This window comes from Pavona decussata, unplaced genomic scaffold (assembly GCF_977016875.1).
Source record: "Pavona decussata unplaced genomic scaffold, jaPavDecu1.1 SCAFFOLD_45, whole genome shotgun sequence".
In the NCBI taxonomy this organism is placed as follows: Eukaryota; Metazoa; Cnidaria; class Anthozoa; order Scleractinia; family Agariciidae; genus Pavona; species Pavona decussata.
Genome location: NW_028145467.1, coordinates 1494255 through 1500000, shown reverse-complemented (window position 1 = coordinate 1500000; position 5746 = coordinate 1494255). Strand labels below are relative to the sequence as shown.

At 37.3% G+C, this 5746-nt stretch overlaps 1 pseudogene across 1 annotated transcript in view; it reads left to right on the top strand.

Moving 5' to 3' along the window:
• Positions 1–5746, top strand: part of LOC146482605 (intraflagellar transport-associated protein-like) — a 9192-nt pseudogene extending 3446 nt beyond the window's left edge. The window contains exons 2-7 of the transcript XR_014864096.1: positions 1–23; positions 604–678; positions 1568–1817; positions 3102–3158; positions 4369–4469; positions 5361–5746. The exon at positions 1–23 is cut by the window's left edge and continues 138 nt beyond it. The product of XR_014864096.1 is annotated as an intraflagellar transport-associated protein-like (transcript). The remainder of the gene's footprint in view (positions 24–603; positions 679–1567; positions 1818–3101; positions 3159–4368; positions 4470–5360) is intronic.

The window sequence follows — 5746 nt, the reverse complement described above, 5'->3', positions numbered from 1 at the left end:
AAAATGATGGCATACCAGAAGAAGTAAGTGATAAAAATATAGTGCCTACTATTTCATAAAGCATAACTCAGCAATTGACTATTACACACTAGTATGATATTTAAAACTTGTAATCTAAATAAGGGGGTTAGTTTCTTTAACCAAGAGCTTTTGTTAAGCAAGAGTTTAATAACAAATTGATTACAAGATTTCTTTTTCTAAGTGTGGAATTTGGACTTCTGCAGGGCTGAACATTGTATATGAAAGTCTACATGTTACAAATAATATTTATATTTTGTTATTTCTAAAGAAACTGTGTTGCTGTGTCAGTGGAGTAGTGGAAACAGATGTTTGGTTTTATCAACAGAGTTGATGAGTAGTACATAATTTGGCCTATCATAAAGAGATTCAGCCGTTGATGTTTGGGTGAAACTCTTCATCAGATCGAATACAACATGCAATCTGATTGGCAACCCATTAAGAGCATTCTAAACAGATTGCTCTGGGAGGATTATTGTTGCTTCCAGATGTTTCAATTCTACAATGTAGCTTTTGTCAGTTTGCCAAAAATAAACGATGCACAGGTGTTTTTTAATATTAATAAATTATTTGTTGTGTTTCCAGGTGCTGGGACCTGGTTCGACAACTGCCTCTATCCTTATGAGAAAAGCTGAATCACCAGGTGGATCACTTCTTCAGGTAAAGATCGACTGCACATCTCAATATTATTGCAAACGCTGAGTTGATGGATGATTGGGGATTTTTACTGCCATTATTGTCTGGCTGCATAGTATTCTAAGTAGCAACTTAAGGTTGCCAGTTATAGAAATTGATATTATTGAAAGGCTGATAGCAGAACAGACCCAAATGACTTTTCAGATCGCTTGTTGTTGTTTTAGCTCAGACTTGCCGGAGTTTTTACATGTGGCCTTGAATTCCCTCAGGAAATGTTGCTTCAGTATGTTTTGTCTGCTGCATTGCACTTTGTTTCCAATAAAAACTTATGATTATGGGCAATATTTCCTTTTTTATCACAAAAAGTACAAAGCAGCTAATAAAACACATGCAAAAGGTAGTTAACAGTGAATCTGAGCTAAAATAAACAAAAAGCCATCTGAAAAGTCATTTGGGTCAGTAGCAATAATTATTGTACTCTCAGCCCTTTAATTGTTTAATCCTCTCAGGTCAGGTGTCAATGCCAAGTTTCCATGGTAATGGTTACTACTGAATAAGATCAGGTATTGGAGGACACAGTTCCAACCCTTTCCCCCCCCCCCCCTCCCCTCCACTTCCCCAATAGTCACACCATGTGCTTGGGTTAGCTTTGCCAATAATACTTATAAACAAATTATGGTGCTTTTATCAACTGGGCCCTTATCTGGCTCTTTGGCCTGTCAGTTAAGTTTGTTGTTTGTGGTCACCATCTGTGATCTAGGCCACAACTTACTGCAATTTGATGTTTATTAAAGGACTGTTGTCATGTGTCGAGTCACGCCAAAACTGAAAAATTCCTATATTGAGGTATGTAGTATGCAATAAATATTACTTTACTTTTCAGTCAATTAAGCACTCCATTTTCATCTTTTAGGTTGATAATTTTGTTGACTGTGAAGATGATGACGATAACAATGACAAACAGGAAGCACCTGAGATACTTGATCCCCTTTTAGAGGATGACTTCCTTTCATCTCAAACTTATTCTCCTTCAGTACCATCAACTTTCAGCACATCAAAGAACAAAGAAATCAAGAGTGAACTTGAGCTTCAAGGTCCTGGCAATTTAAAGGCTGACTCAGATGATGACAGTCGTGAAACCAGAGAAATTTGTTATCTCCCAGGTAATTAAAACATGATGCAAACTGGCTGTGATATAATCTTATGACAACTTTTAAATTTAGTTTATAATGATACAGTCACCAGTACTTGTTAGGGTACAAATATTATAACCTCCTGGGTTTTCATATTTGTGCTTTTCAAGAAAATATTCATACCCCTCCCGCAAAGGTTTTTTTTTTTTTATCTCCTAACCCATTTGGAAATGCCAATTTGGCTTCTTACTTTCATTTAAAAACTCAACGTTGGAAATATAAACTTTTTTGGCTTTTGACACTCCATCATTGTAACAGAAGGTTATAAGGTGTAGTTTGGATGACTGCCATGGAATAGTTTGCCTTCGGATACCAGATGGTTGCTACTGATCTTTTAATGCACTTAAAGAAAGGCTAACGAAATCACAATTTCTAGGGCGAGCTTCTGTGTTCGCTTAATTTGTTTCTTTTACATATGACTTTCTTGTAAATGTGCAGTTCCAGAAAAAATCCATACCCACCCCATGGAAGGTCATTGGAAATTCCTAGGGGGTGGGGGGTCTTAAAAGTCAAAAATTATTTCAGAAGCAAAGTACAGTCGACAGGGATATACATGTAAGTGTACGCATTATAGAGGTGTCCGTTTTAGAGAGGTAATTTAAGGCTTTATATGGATTTCTGTCTCTCAGGGACCAAGTGAACTGTCCGTAATAGAGAGGTGTCCGTAAGGGTAGGTTCCACTGTATGAAGCTTAACTGGAATTTCCTGTGGGATGGGGGGGGGGGGAGGTGGGTGTAAAACAAAAAACCTTACATGGGGGGGAGTATGGATATTTTCTGGAACTGCACAATATGCATCTACTTGTATCAACATGACTTTTGAATGGTTAGGTTGTTAGATGTAGTCTATTTTATCCATTTTGTATATTTGTACAATTTTGTTGTAATGCCTGGAGGAGGTATTTTTTTTTTATAAATAAATTTGTTTTAGCATTTGCCTTTACATCAGCCTTGAATTTTTTTCTAGTGACTATTTGTGGGGATGGATATTTTCTGGAAGTTATCATGCCTTCATCCATTTAAATAAACTCAGACTAAGAGGTGTTTATTTAAACACCCTTGAACATAAGGTTTCAGCAGTAGATTTACAGGGCAGTGCCTTAAAAAACTTTCCACCAACTTTTACGCATACACTTGTTGGGAGATGGATGTACCTGTTAGTGTACCTATGAATCAAATGCCATGATCTGTAAAATGCTTGCTACCAAGTAAATGAGTGAGTAGGTCAAGTTAACATGTTGTGTTAAAATTCTAGAAGGTGCTTTGAGTCTCCCAGGGGAAGTTGATGATCAGGAGATGGCTGCAGAACAAGGTAATTTTAAATATGCACATAAATTTTGTTTGGTGTATTTGTTAAATTTTCACTAAAATGAATGAAGGCTATGATTTAAAGGAAGCAAGGAAGGTGTGAAGTGTTAGTTTACATTTTAGTGCAGTGGACTTGATTAGAGCTGAAAACCCATTGGATCACAGATACTTCTGTTGACAAGCAGACACTGCCAGGTTAGCTGTTCCAGGCTGAATTGCAATTAGGCAACTCCCTTGAAAAGAGGTCAAGCTGGTCCTGAAGGTGTCAGCCTTCCAGAGCATTAACTGTAAAATAACAATATTGTGATTCCAGAACCATGCCCACCTTAAGGGTGTATTCTTTTGCGACTATTCTAGAAGTATAGGAATACATGTAATAGATGGCGTTTGTATAAATATTTTAGGACCTATTCTGTTTTCAGCCGAGCGTGAATAGAATAGTATCCCATTCAGTCTGCTCCTCATATATAGCAGATAAAAAAAATACTAACAGCAATTGGTTTATTTGGAAATATTTATAAGTTAGAAGAATTGCATTATAATTTTAGAAAGCGTTTTGTTTCTATACTCACCTTTCAATAACATGCAGACTCTGAAGTTCAGAATTCAATAAACCATTACGCTTTTCACTGCTGTCAATCACTGTAGCGGACCTCTTAGAAAATAACGTTTTAATTCAATGGGTCAAAAGGTCATGTTCATGCACTGTGATTGGTGGATTTTGATCCACTTTGTCAGTTTCTGTATTTTTGTGGTCAGTTGGTTATTGTCGCCATCATTATGATTGACGGCAGTTAAACACACAAATAATTTGTTTGCTGGGGTTGACGTTCAGAGTCCCTATGTTATTGAAAGGTGTGGTAATGGAGTAGCTGGTGGAATTGTCCTTTTTTTAGGAACTGATTTTCCTGGAATTGGACTAAGGATAGCCAGAATTGTTTGAAATGAATGTGCCCTAAAGGATTTCAAGTAGGGAGGGAGGGCTATTGTGAGCCACAACTTTAAAAGGAAAGTTTGGTCCAAGTAAAATGCTTTTTTGGTTTTTTGTTTTTAATTTTAGTTGCAATGGTTTTTCTAGTATATTAATCAAACATCATGTCTGCCAACCCCATTATCAATTTTCATTGCATCAAAGACAGCCAGGGCTGGAACCATGAAACATGGAATGAAATTACTTTTAACCTGCCAGGCATTTTCTTTCCTCTCCTATCCAGATGGTTGTTCAAAGGGGGCGGTCAAGCCAAACTTACGACAACTTCAGATCTCTACAAGATTAAATGACAGCAGTGAAAAGAATGATAGCAACCTGACTATGGTACTGTATCATGTGACACATATCTGTGTGCCTAGCTAAAGTTCTGATATAGAAATTAGATGTTGAATTTTATTGCATATTTGGACGTAGAAAGTACGCACTCCTAATGCAGATTGGAGTCGAAATAATTTGTATGGGACAATGACACAACGTTGATTGAATGAATGGATCTTGGGACGCGTATCTGGCATCCCCCACGGATTTTACAGGGGCAGATGACATCCTCACCAACTTGGTAAAGTAGAGAGAGCCTCAGGGATCAAGATGGGTTAAACGCTCTCCCTAATCTATGATTATTACTAGTTATTAGTGTATCTGAAAAAATAGCAATTTTGTATAACAGGGTGGTTTTCTGAAATGGGCGCTTAGGTATGATAGCTTTGTAGATTAGTATTCATACACTTCCTAGCTGCAGTTCCATTTGTTTGGGCCATGAAAGTTCAACATCATAGTTATTTGAAAAGGGGCATGCCATGGGGATTTTGCTGCTATTTTAGATAAAACTGAGTTCCTATGCTTGTACACAGTATGTTCTTAGCAAAAGTGGATGCAGTGGGGAATAGTGTTCACAACTCCCAGCATGTCATTCTCCATTTTCAAAAAATTTATCTGGTGAAGCTGACAGAGCTATTCAAAATCCTGGACCCACACCTCATGGTATCAAGTTTAAGAGTATTCAGCAGACCATCAATACACTATCAATAAACCCCTATTCTGCTCGTAACCAAACTTATTAGTTTGTTTGCAAGCAGACTGTGGTTTCTTCTAACCCTTGGTAACGGCTAGCATGAGCCAGTCTCCTTTACCAATCTTATGTATTAAAGTCGTGGAAGGATTTGCCACTCTAAATTTCTTCTAATTTGCATCATTTATAATATTTCAATTTTGCAGGAAAGTGAAGATACTGACGAGGTGCAACCATTCACACTTGATACAGACTTGACTGTGACAATGTGGCCTTGACACCCAAGTTCAGTTTTGTACCCAAGCATACATCCTGACCCTGAAACAAAACTCTTGAAAAGGCAACAAGTTCGCACTTTCAGAAGTTTGCATCTATGCCTATTCCACACTGATACACTTTAAAGATTGGCTACGGGCATTATTTTCATAAGTTATGTTTTCAAGGTGCACTTCTGTCAACAGAACATGGAAACAGAAGCAAAACACCAGATGTGTTGTAATATAAAATTTATCACAAATTAGCATGTCACTGACAACTTTGATAAGGCAGTCAACATTATTTCCAAGGAAGTTTTTGCCCTGGTAGGTTGTTA